The sequence below is a fragment of the Drosophila elegans genome, unplaced genomic scaffold (assembly GCF_018152505.1).
Source record: "Drosophila elegans isolate 14027-0461.03 unplaced genomic scaffold, ASM1815250v1 contig_208, whole genome shotgun sequence".
Classification (NCBI taxonomy): Eukaryota; Metazoa; Arthropoda; class Insecta; order Diptera; family Drosophilidae; genus Drosophila; species Drosophila elegans.
In genome coordinates, this window is record NW_024545578.1 from 17,888,498 (window position 1) to 17,901,577 (window position 13,080).

The window sequence follows — 13,080 nt, forward strand, 5'->3', positions numbered from 1 at the left end:
TATGTAAATGGGACGCAACCACTTTTCTGAAGACCGTATTGTCTGCTGATGGTTGGAAACTCGGCTTAGTATATGGTATATTTGGGAATTGTATAAAGGGGGATTTTTCAAAGCAGTGGTATTTTAGACTTTTCCCCGGTGATGTTTTTTAATTCAAATAACGGTCACACAGTTTTTTTGTTTTCATCGCGTTTGGGTCGGCAGCGGACGAATTTTTGCTGCTCGCGAGGCCAGAAAATTAATTAAAATGCAATAAAATGTGTTTCAAGCAATTCGGATGGTCACGCGAACAACAACAACAGGCCGCGCTATAGATTTATAATCGTATTTGGTTATCTGCGAGTTGCGAAAGTCATAGTTCGAAATGCAAAACAATACGCGAGTGGAAATTTCGATTTTTGTATTGTTTCTTTCCATGCCTGAAACGCTTGTGCAAGTAGGCATTAGTCGACTTTAACGATTATTAGTAGTAGCGAAGCAGTTGGGTGGAATATACAAATAATTTATTTGTTTATGTGAGCGTGAGGCGGCTTGCCAAATTTATCGCTCTCTTTCTGCAGTTTCGACTCTCTTCTTTACGCGCCTTTCATTCAGTCTCGCGTGTGTGTGTGGATGTGCCAGTCGAGTGACGTAAACAAATGCAAATTATAAAAAAAAGCGATTGTCGATTCACGTGCCAAAAAAATAAAAACAAAAGAAAAGAAGCGGCAAAGAAAACAACTCAAGTAGCAGCAAATTGACAAGAGTATATTGTTATCGGTTCTCTGTTTTGTGCCCCGTATTCGTTGCATTTTCTGGCTCAGCTGTGCAATTTCGCCTTTGTGTTGGTGAGCGCAACACGTTTGTGTGCGAGTGGGAGAGAGCGAGCGAGTGAGCTCGAGAGAGTGTAACTCCTCCGCCAGCGTCGCTGCCGCAGTCGACGTCGGCAGCGTGCGTCATTGAGGCGACAGGTAAGAAGAAGCAGCGGCCAAAATATGCCCAATTTTCCAAATTACCATAGTTAATTACTTAACCTTGTCCACCTTATGTAGACAAATATGAACTTACCAATGAGGCGCAAAGGCGGCACCTTTGCTGGTTATTTTCCCAGCAAACTCATGCAGCTTCGATTACGTTTTTTTTCGAGATAAGAAAAACGAGTTGAGCGGCACGTTAATGAAGCTTGCAGAGCATTCTTGCACACACTGCGGCTCCTCTTTCTCTGCTCCTCATCTTCTCTTTCGGTCTTCGCCCGTCGCCTCCTCGCCCGTTCATCACTAGCTTTTGGCCCCAACTTGTCGATCGGAAATCGCTGGACATTGCGAGCAAGTCGCCAGGCGCCCGTCGCGCTAGTTTTTCCACATTTGTCATACTCTTACTACTGAGAAGGAGTTACCTGGATTTATGGTTAAGAAGATTATAAATCCTTTATGCACAGTGGCAGTGCATTACAATTACCAAATGAAATAACCTGTTAACCAGTTCTTGCAAACAACAATAAAAAAAAACATTTTTGAAAACATTTTTTATAAATTCCTCTTTTGTCATAAAGACCCGTTATTCAAAAAAAAATTATTTAATTTTAAAAGTTCAAGGATTTGGAAATATAAATATTTAAAATGGTCAAAATTAGAACATTAATACGTTAATGATTAAAATAATGTTTTTAAGTACATTTCTGTGAAAGAACAAGATAACTTTTTTTGCTTGTAATTTTTGGGATAAAGCGTGGAGTAAAAAGTTTAAATCATATTTAAATTTTATTACTTGTCAGCATTGATTAAAAACACGCAAATATTTGCATCCTTTTTGAAATCTTTTACTTTAAATTAGTCTTTCCAAAATTATAATTAACTAAGTGATTTTTGAATAAGCACAATAATCTCCAAATGAATTAGACATTCCAGTATGTTGTGCTCATCTTTATTTTGGCTGAGATAATTACAGATCTCTATAAAGGTGTCATAGCGATTATTCGTTATCTGTACACTCATATTAATATAAATACCTGAATCAGGGAACATTGAGGATTTCAGATTACAATATTAAATCTTCGTAACACGAATACCATTTATTTACTTGATATTTTCATTGGAATCAGTAAAACCTTGAAACATTTTAGAGTCTATTGAAATTTTATGGAATGTTTGGTTGAACGACTTGATTGTGTTCTTGAACTGGTCAAGACCCAAATAAGAATTCTTGAGAGAGCATTCCATATTTGTTGGGCCTCCTCTTGGCCCCTAATCGTTCTTGTTTATTATTGTTGACCGTGCGCTTTTTGTTCCTTTTGCTCGTCTGGTCTTTTATTTTCCTCTCGCTCTGTGTGTTTGTCGTTCATGGTCACAAAATTTATTGGTCAACATTTTATCTTGGCCCCGGCACCCACGTCGACTCCTTTTCCAGCTTGCAACTTGTTTGCTTCTCGTTCCACCTATTTTTCTTCTTTTCTTGGCCATTCTCTCGCCGGCCGCCCACATGGAAATTTAACGCTTCAACACGTTCCGATTTTTCCCCAAAAAGAAAAAAAAATATTCGGAAAAAAACTCGAGAGCGCTCGGCGCTCAAAACAAATATTTTCAAGATAAGTTATGGGCATATAGCTTGCGTTCCGTTCTCCAGCTATGAAAAGTTTAATGGGAAATATCTTAATTTTTATAAACTTGGCAGCGCACATAAATTATCTGTGCGGAATTCTTGTCGCGGCTTTTATGGTTTTTCGTTTTTTTTTTCCCTGTGGCTTCTTGTTTGTCTTGCGCATACTTTTCGTGACTTTTCCGCTTTTGTTTACCTCTAGGCGATTGTTTATCTTGATGCCTCTCAGATATTTTCGGGTGCAGTCCCGCCCCATCCTTTTCCACTTTGTGTCTATATAGCATATAGCATATAGGATATAGCCACATCCAGCAAATTGGCAATTGCAGCTACTGGTTCTGGTGCATAACTCAGGCCCATCAGACATTAACCCTTTGTTGCCCACATGATAAACGATAGCTTGTTAATAAATCACAAGCCAAGTGTATGTGAGTTTCTGTGCTGGTCCTGGGTTCATATGTCCTGGGTGGTCAGGACATGCAGAAAAAAAGTAACAAGGTTTCTGGCTACTATTATTCACTGAAAAAAAATTAACACGAATTCATTAGATGGAGATATTTGAAAAGCTATTTCCCCTTTTATCCACTTTCATCAGTGTTGTTTCTACCGCTGATAAGAAAAATAACAATTAAAATTAAAAACCCAATTTAAAATTAACAAAATATAAGTTAAGTTAACTTCTTTCGGTGTGCTTCTGTGCAGCATCCTTTGGTTGCATGCAACATGATTGGCTCTGCTCTCAGCACAGGATACTCGTATTTCATATGCCTTTCGTAGATTTATGAAGTGGCGCACTGAGTCCCGGGCCGAGTCCTTAGCTGAGCCCTTTGCCTCGGTTGCCTTTGGCATTCTAATAATTTTTTATTGTTGTCGTTTAAGTGGCCCATTGTACAGCTGGCAACATATTGTGTGCCTTCTGCAACATAGTCCTGCCACTAAAAAGCAGTAGGTGCTTTCTATCGACCCATCCTTCATACTTTTTGTGTGATTTGGGCCTTGGCCATAAAACCAGTTGTCCAATTCTGCACTCTTGGTCTGCAACTCGAGTGCTTCGAGTGACTCTCTGATAGAATACGTTTATAATTAGACATTGTGATTAGTTGGTTTTTGACTGTTAAACCGGAAGAACAGCTTTTGGGACAACGTCGTGTCGAGCGAGTGATTATTATCAATAATTTTAGTCAATTAAACTTGAGTGAGGAATTTGTCTCGAACTTGTGAAGTTGAAACGACGATTTCACATTCTTTAAAACAAGTATTTCGTCCGGAAACTTTGATTTTGTTAGCTGTGAAAAGATGCGGAAAGATTTAAGTATAAATATTTAACAAATGATGCCGAACAACTTTCATAATGCCTATAGAAATAGTCTGAAAAGTTGTTTAATTTAAAATTAAACTACATTTTTAATTAAAATGTTTTAATTGTTTAATTTTGTAAGTACAGTTACAGTTATTTCCCTTCCCACAACCGAGTAACTCCGATTTTCTTGCCGAAAAAAGAGTTTCTTCACCCCCATATAAGACTCATTTTGGTTTGTTTAGGAATTCAAAACATAGTTGGATTTTAAGTAAAATTATTTAATAAAGAACTGTAAGTAAATTTGTTGTGGACCAGTTTCACGTTTATTTCCACGGCTCGTTTCAATCCCGAGTAAAGCCGATCTAGGACTTAATCTGGCCCATTCTTCACGGCAATCTATTATGTCTAAATTTCAGCTCACGCCTTTCTGCTGCTTGCGCCCGTCTGACAAATCTCATTTGATGCGGCTTAGGATGAGATGATGCATTGAGTGTCCCAGTTTCCTCCGGCTGTGGCAGCCATTCATGCGGCCCCGTTCATATTTCTTTCATGCTCTGGGCGAGCATTCAGAGTCAGATGGATGCTCAGTGCATTCGGCTTAGCCATTATTCCGAGCCCGCTGACAATCAAAGTGCCCCAAAGAGCTCGCCCAGAAAAAGCTGGGCCAAGTGGGGAAAATATGGCTCAGATGAAGACGAAGGGGCTTCTTAATAAATGATTTGCTGCATGGTCTGTGTGAGTCCTTGTTTTGATGCTTTTGTTTTTTTCGCATGATTATGATTTGCAGCTGAAACGAAAGCAAAATGCGAAATAAGCCGCCTGAAAAGGCCGAATTTGCATCAGCGTTTGGGTTGCCAGGGTCCCCGACATATATACAAAAGGATTATATACCTATACCGCTTATAATCGGTTGCACATGGGTCGTATGTATTTCTAAGCCCGCATTAGAATTGATTTCACATCGAACTCGTTGCCTGCGTGGCTGGTCTTATTTTTTTTTCTTTTGTGGCCCCTGCTAATTAGCAGGTTCAAACCCAGCCTGATTTGTCCGGATTCGTTTTGGGTTGGTGGACCCAACTGCGTTAATGACTATGCCAATAATTGCCTTTGTTTGTTGTTATTGCCCTGGATACCGCATCACTGCAGATGCCACAGTTGGTCCGTTTTTGGTTGGAGGATTACCAATAATAACAGGCAAAGAGCTATGCCGTTCTATTTATATGAATGCCTTTGCTTTTCACCATGAATTTCCCAGAATTTTCAGTGACTGGTAAACCTGCAAGGTTTTTTTTATTATTTTAGTTTTTAGAATTTTATTTGTATCTTTTATTGATGACTGATTCGTTTCAAATTAAATTTTTACCAGTGGGTATTGGCTATGGCAATGTGTGATTTCTCAATTTGTTTTTAGGATGTTTTCATTAAAAAAAACACACATCCACATTCTGTGACTTCCCTAATATTTGTAATTAGTTATAGTAGCATTTAAAAATTTGGATTAATAATAATCTTTCTTTTCATTCGGACATTCTTTACTATTTCATTACACTTTATTATTTACTTATGCCAGGTAACAACCCAAACCAGTTTTCATTTGTTCGTCTTCTTACTAAAACCCTATGAACTTTAATTCCTTGTTATCCCATTTCTCCATGATTTTTTCAGAGCTCTCTTTATAAACTAATAGGTTTTCTGTGCAACTGAAGCAGCCTCATTTGCTGCAGCTCAGATGTAAGCAGCTTTGCGGCTATCATTTGTTTTTTGTAACCTTATTTTGTGCAGTAAATGTTTCTGTCAGTAAGGTTTTCTGGTGCTTGGGGCAGCTGGTGGTGAAGTTTGGTGGCGAACCCCTTTACTTATTGTTCTCCATTAGGTAGAGCTTTTCACGAACTACTCCCGTTTCCCGTTTCCCTTGCCCCTTTTCCCTTTTATCCCAACCCAGTGATTCTCTCTGTTTGTATTTTAAAATTTTAAACGTTGCAAATGTTTTGCAACATTTCGTCGGCTTTACCAGCTGTGTGTTACTGGTATTTCGCCTTTTTTTATATAGGTTGCGATTGCAGTTTGTAAGTGTTGTTGTCGTTATTTGGCCAACACACGCTCGGAATTCCACTTACACACACTCGCAACGCAGCTGGCCACACAATGCGGCTGCTTTTGGCCATTTTTCGCACACATTTTTCAAACTCGAAGGCTTTTCTCGCGCTGCGCTTTTCCGCTTTTCCGTTTTTGTTTGGAGGTGCCCTTTTTTTTTGGTCTCTACCACCCCCCTCCCTGCCACCAAATATGATGTGCATATGGCTTTGTGTTGTTGTTAAACAAAAATTTGTACACCGCGTTAAGACCAGCAAAAAATAAATAAAATGAAAACACAAGAAATTAGGAGACTCGTTTAGGGGCCAGAGCTTGGTTACACTTTAAAACTTATCCTTACGATAAACTCTAGACATTAAAAATATAATTTATGATAAACTTTAAAATAAAAAAAAAAACAAATTATGTCTTAATTTTGAGCTTAGTAAACAAATTAGATCTATACCGAATACTTTTTAAATAAGAAAAATTATTATGATGATTATATCTTTTTATTATAATGTGAGCGCTAGCTAAAAGTTCTCAATGAATGTGAAATATTTAAATAACTTTTCCTTTTACTTATTTTTTTATTGCTCCTATTTTTCTCTGTGCATTGTAAACTCGTAGGCAAAAAATACTACACCCTCTACTAAAGTAAAAAAATATAAATTTTAAGCAACGCAAGCTGTAAAGCCTGGCATTTTGTTTATAGGGGCGTGGCATCCAAAGTTTATCCCGCTTTCAGGTTCTGAATGCTGCGGGCGCTGCTTCTTGCCCATTTATTATTTCTTTTATTTTTGCATATTTTTTATGCTTATGCGTTGTTATGCGTTCTTGTACGGCACACACGCACGCATGGTTTCTGCTGATTGCTTTGTTCCGGCGCTTAAGCGATATATATACTCAACCCCCGAAATCCCCGTATCACTTTGTAATGCTTTTTACGAGGCAATATGCCGAACAATAACATTTGTATGCCCAGCATGCAATTTACCATTTATTTTTAAATATATATTTGTAAAGCTTATGACAGTTATTTTACTTATCAAATTAGTGCACAGTTTAGTATTCAAGTGCTGTCAAACTAACAAATTTTGTCATGTGAATTTGAAAAATTGCAAATAACCGGACCAGCGGGCCAAAAGAAATCAAATTACAACATTACAAAATAACAATTTAATTGCATGTTGGTTCTGTGTTCCCTGCAACGTTTGCTGAGTTTGAAGTGTGGTAAAATGTGAGGTTTTTCGCGCATTTAGCTGGCGTCAACGACCCGTCCAGCTGGCAAGTTTTTATTTTGTATACCTTTGACAGAACGGAAAATGAAACGTTTCCAAAAGCCACGACGCTGCCAGGATAAAGGATAAAGTGTGCGTGACATGTCCACGTCCGCCACCCACCGTCCCCCTGCCAAAACCCTTTCTATATCATTCCCCCCTATATATACAAAGTCCCTCTATATTCCCGCTTTTGTGTCCACAGCACTGTTCATTTATGTGACGCCGTTTTTAGTTGCTAAAACTTTGCTCTAAGCTGCCGTTTTTGTGTGAATTGATGGGCTGTGTGAGGAAACGGGGTTTGGGGGGTATAAATAGGGACCATGGATTAGATTGTGTACTGGGAGGGCTGGGAGTTTCGGGTGGGCGGCAAGGCAATCGAAATGGATGGCATAAAGTCAATTTGTAAAATGGTGCGCCGGTTTGGTTGGCCATCAATGGACTGGAAAGCCCGTGCCCGGATATCGACAGAAAGAGATATTAGTTTATCTGCCGAATTGTCGGGACAGATTTATCCATGGCATTTTTCGGTAGTTTGAAACTTGATATTCCCTAGTTCGATTAAAGTGATTGCGTATTTTGATTTGGTCGCTGGCAAATGTTAGCTGTTAAGTCGAAGTTATATTTTCGATTTACGATTGATAAATAATTTTTATAGATTTTTTTAAAAGATTTTATCATAGACTGGTGTAGATTTTTAATATACTAACTATTCAATATCAAATCCTTCTTTTACAACTGTTTTCTTTTATATTTTCAGGACCGTCTTCAAATTATTTAAATATTTAATATTTAAATTACAAAAATAATAGCCAAACAGCCCATTTGTCAATTAATTTTGTACTCTATGTTCTCTGAAATGGTCCATATACAATTTCGTTTCTAAATTAATGCAATTCACATAGACCTCCTTTGTTGTCAAAGTATTTTGTTCTGTTTTAGTGCAGTTCTCTCCTCTCCACTCATTTGTGTTCTCATTACTGTTCGTTAATTGCATATTTGAAATGCCCAAAAGATCACAATCATTTAGCCATACACGTGCCTCGATTACAAATTCCCCAAGGTGCATTCCCCTCCGCCTGCGCCCCTCTCGTCCTTGTCTTTCCCGGACAATCAACACAATCACAGGCTCCACCCACACATCCTAACATAGATCCCTTGTTGACCCGCTGTGCTGCATGTATGGCTGCTGGTTCAATTGGTTCGTTCCTTTTTAAAACGCATTGAATCGTTTTAAGTGTAATAGAGTTGCCTGCCAGACACAGATACAGGCTCAGATAGGCACGCACACAGCCGCACTGCTGGCCCATGCAAATGGTAGAAGTAAAAACCTATGGCAATCATCGAAAAGCCAAAAGCAACTACGGGTCAACTTCTCTAAGTGAAACTACTTTTTGACTTATTTTCAAGCTGCTGAAAATATCCCAAAAATTCGCAAAGATGATTCCTCTTACAACAAACTTCAATACTAACATATTATATTTGTACAAAAAATAATAATCTTATAGTTTGTCTTTTTTTTTCTTGTATGTCGATTATTACAAAAGAATATTGGGCTCTTTTTATTATTAAAATTAAATTTATCCCATTGAAAGCTTATAATATTTCTTTTTTTTTATAAAAATCATGATTTCTGGACAATTTTGATTTGATTTAGCCAAGTTTGACTGCCCAACAATGGCGCCCCAAACAAACCTTGCACCCGAAAATTTACAACAATAAAAAGCGTTTTAACACACACAAAGCGCTTGAACCCTGGCAAAACTGCAATGCGACAAGAGCTGAACTGCAGCTGAACCAGGGGTGAAAGGGAAGGAGATATGCGTACTTAAAACGAGTGAAAGAGAGGGATAGCGACCAATATGGACCATGGTCCAAAAGCGTTCGAACTTTGAATCCTTGACAAGTTCCAAAAATTCGGACGCTTCATGAGTGCAGATGTAGAGAGAAAGCGGTGAGAAAGTGGAGAGAGTGCGAGGGGAACCCGGGGAAGGGGCTGATAGATTGTAATCCTTGTGTGCTGCTTTCAATTGGCTCCACCTCCCTCCTCCTGAAAAGTCCCCTCGAATCTCCCCCAGAGCATCCATACTGTCAATTGGCTTTGTGTGTTTGAGAGAACCAACACGAAAGTGCGAAACTGATGGGGTTTGCTGGAGGGAAAATCGAGGAAAGTTGAGCAGGACAGTAGTGATTCCGGCAGAATCTGCCTCTGTCTGTGTCTGTGTTAATTTAGTTTTGTTGTCATCGGGACAGGCTGCCCGAAAACAATTGAAACAATAACGAGACAACAACGACAGCCAAGATTCGGTGATTTACAGTGAATGTCAACTAAAGCGGTCAGCTTAATTACATTAATGTGTTATGCATGGATGAACATAAAATTATCTTACACATAGAAAAATAAGGCATATAATTTTAGTATTTAATAATAATTATCTTTGAAATGTACATCTGTATTTTACTAAATAGTAGTCTTAATATTATATTTAATATTAATAATTAAAAATTATATTTCTGCACTTTTCTTTTCAGATCAAAGCAGATTAAACAGGCAAAAATTTGAAAGCATGTAAGAGCATTTTTATAAATACCAAATGAAATACTTTTATTTTTTTTTTGCAAACATTAATTAAAAACATTTTATAAAACAATTTCCGTATACAAGCAAACAATGGACCAATTTAATTTTTAAAATATTATGATTAAAATCTTTAAATTAATTATAAAAATTTGTTGCACGATTTGTATTAATTTGTTTACATATTTTTTTCTCTGTACATCTTATTTTAGCAAACGAAAGCTTTCAATGTAATTTGCTTTTAGACTCCGAAAGTCGACAGCCTTGTAAGCCGCAAAATGCGTTTTTTGTTGGCATTTAGCGTTTGATTAATTGCCAGACAGCTCGGAATAATGATAATGTCCTGGCCTGTGTCCTTTTGGCAGGTCTGGCAACCCCGAGCGCATCCGAGACCCTTTAACTTTAACCTGCCCTCAAGGCGTTTGGGGGTTGATTCTAAGAGATTTTGAGCTTGGGGTTGCAGATGGGGTAGGTAGGCGTCGGCTATTTCGTTAACAATAAATAACGCTTGAGACAGGCCCGAGGGTTTTTGTTTTGCCAGAGCGAAACCCCTCGAGTGCCACCGACAAGGCACAAGGCGGAGGACGAGGTCCTTTGATCTGGTGCCAGGCATGGAAGGCGAAGGAAAACGTGCGAAAACGCTTTAGAGCAGCCCGGCTACGGAAAAGAGCCCCGGATTGATGTGGCGTCTAGTGGCGTCTACCTTGTTTGCTTTTCATAATGAATGCGGCTTGTGTCAAAAGGAAAAATAAGCCAACCAGCCAATGGGGGAGTAAAATTCAGCTGCTTTCACAGGAACTCGAGGAACTGGCAATAACAGGATACACACATCACCGGCGTATCCTGTGCTGTCCTGGCAAGTTTATTGATCAAATATCGCATGTCACTATCCAAAGCAGCATACACATGAACGAGAAACCACATGGGGAGGCAATGAGATAGAGTTGGTTGGATTCGAAGAGAAACCATTATCCTTCACTGCTGCTCAACCATAAATGCCAGCTAAAAATGTCATTTAAACTGTCGTTATGTCCTGTTTACTGTTCTTTGTCATTTGGCCAACTTTACCGCATTCCTCCTCCCCGTTTTCGTATCAGCGTTTTGTTTTCTACGCTTCGGCCATCATCATCATCAACGTCAGTGGCAAAAACTTCCTGCTTACCGCAGGCTCCAACTGAAAAACGAGAGCATTAAAAACGACAAAAATAAATTGGCGTAAATTATATATACGCAAAAAAAAAATAAAGAAATAACGAAAATAAAATGTGGCCCAAATAATTCAGTCTCAAATCAAAAATTTGTAAAGTCACCACCAGCGGGGGATGATTTGACCCTTAAAGGGGGGTCCTGTTAAAGCACACCAAAATAATCCACGGGATCATACAGTGGTGAGGCGTCGAAAGAAGTTGTGAAATTTTAATTAGCGTAAACTTATAATTAATGCGGCAAATATTAAGGGATAAGCTCGGTAATGGAATTTGACTGATGAATTCATTTATTTTCATTAAACTGAGTTTAAACTGAGACGAGGTTTTAAAGATGGGTTTTAACGAAGTTTCGGGATGTTAACAAACTGGGTTATAATTGCTTAGGTATCTTATGCATACCTATTTATCTAGTTGAGCACTGAGAATGAAGAAATCATAAAAAAATAATTAATAATAATTAATTATAAAATTTTTTTAAGTAATTTCAATTTTTAATGATTGTATTGATTGATTAGCAAGTGTATTTTTATAAATATTTTATTCCTTATCTCATTAATTTTCATTAAAAACATGTTACTTCACTAATAAATCATTTATTATTTTAGGCCTGACTTTAAACACATATTGCACCACTGTGCATACCAGTAGAGCCACCCCCAACTGGGGCATCTAAAAATGCATTAAAAAAGTTTTATTGTTGCTTTTTTGTCCGCCCAGGCATGCGTCGGCCATATTTGTTTGGCTTCCGTTTCCGCCGCAGTAGTCGTCCTCGTCGTCCTCGCCATCTTCCTTTTCTCTCTCCGCCGCCGACGGAAGTTGGCACATTAAAAAGTCCTTTGGATCCGTTGCTTTCCGGCGCTGTGGAATATCCTGGGGGCGGTAGTTTAAGAAGCGAGAGGGTGGCAACGAGAGGCGAGTGTATAAACAACAACACCATCATCTGGCGCGTCCTTTGTGGTCATCAGCTGTTGCAAGGTGTTAAGAGCCAACATGCCGCTCCACAATGACCCTCATTAACTTAATGGTCAGCTCTTAGTTGTCCTTCTTCACCATTCTGTTTGTTTAAGCGAAATTCATTTAAAAAATTATTAATTTTCCGCCCATGGAAAATGATTTTTTTAATGGCCCTTCATTGCCTTTGTGGTCTTTGTTGAAGCCTGGAGCCCAGTTAGAAAATCAATACGCTGCACTTTGACACAAGTTAATTCAATTTGTCGCCAGCAGCCAAATGTAATTAATGGTTTCATTTGGTTCGGTTTGCTTTTTGGCAGCAGCTGCCTAATGAGTTGAAATGTCCCCATAAAAAGCTTGGAAAACTTTTTTCTGTTAGCATTCATGGGGGGCAATAACTGACAGATTGCGTTGCCTGCCGCTTGATTTATTTTAACTGACATTTAAATGTTTTTTGATATGAGTTTAATTTTTATGTTTGTTTGAATACCGCAAGCGGAATAATTAATTTGTTTTACTGAAATAATTGCGTTGTTTATGGAAAGACCAATTTGGAAAATTCCAAAATTCACTCACCCAAATGGGTTGAGTAAAAATAAAAATTTCTTGATTTGTAATTACATCAACCTTTTTCATTTGGCAAACAAAGTCATTTGTAAAACTGAATTCTGATTGCGTAAAGTAACGTTGAAACCAACGAAGGCAATTTAATTAAATTGTTCATGATGAGTTTATGTAGTCAAATCACATTTAATGCATAATTGCTGAACGGAATCATCAATCAAGTGTGGAAATCTGCTGTTAAGACCACTTGATGTTCATCTATATGGCCATTAGCTCGCAGATCCTAATAAGCCTTGTTATGTGTCATTGTGCCCACTTCAGTCTGATTGTTATGATGATTACCACTACCGTCACGAAGATCTCTGTTTGGGCAACCCTGCGTATGTGTAATGTGGCTTATACCAACCACAGACAGCTCAAAAAGACCAAACGAAAATAGCCGACATTTGGTGTGCTTTTTATGAGGCCAGGACAACAACAAAAAATGGCACAACATCTCTAATATGAGAGTTTTATTTTATTACATTTTATTACACATAAGTTGGCAACAAA

The 13,080-nt window shown here is 38.2% G+C and overlaps 1 protein-coding gene across 1 annotated transcript in view; it reads left to right on the forward strand.

Annotated features, from left to right (window-relative positions):
* Positions 1-177: 177 nt before the first annotated feature.
* Positions 178-13,080, forward strand: part of LOC108142495 (bifunctional heparan sulfate N-deacetylase/N-sulfotransferase) — a 57,970-nt gene continuing 45,067 nt past the window's right edge. Inside the window, exons 1-2 of the mRNA XM_017266390.2 lie at positions 178-950; positions 9,760-9,796. The gene's annotated coding sequence lies outside the window, so the exon portion shown is untranslated. The remainder of the gene's footprint in view (positions 951-9,759; positions 9,797-13,080) is intronic.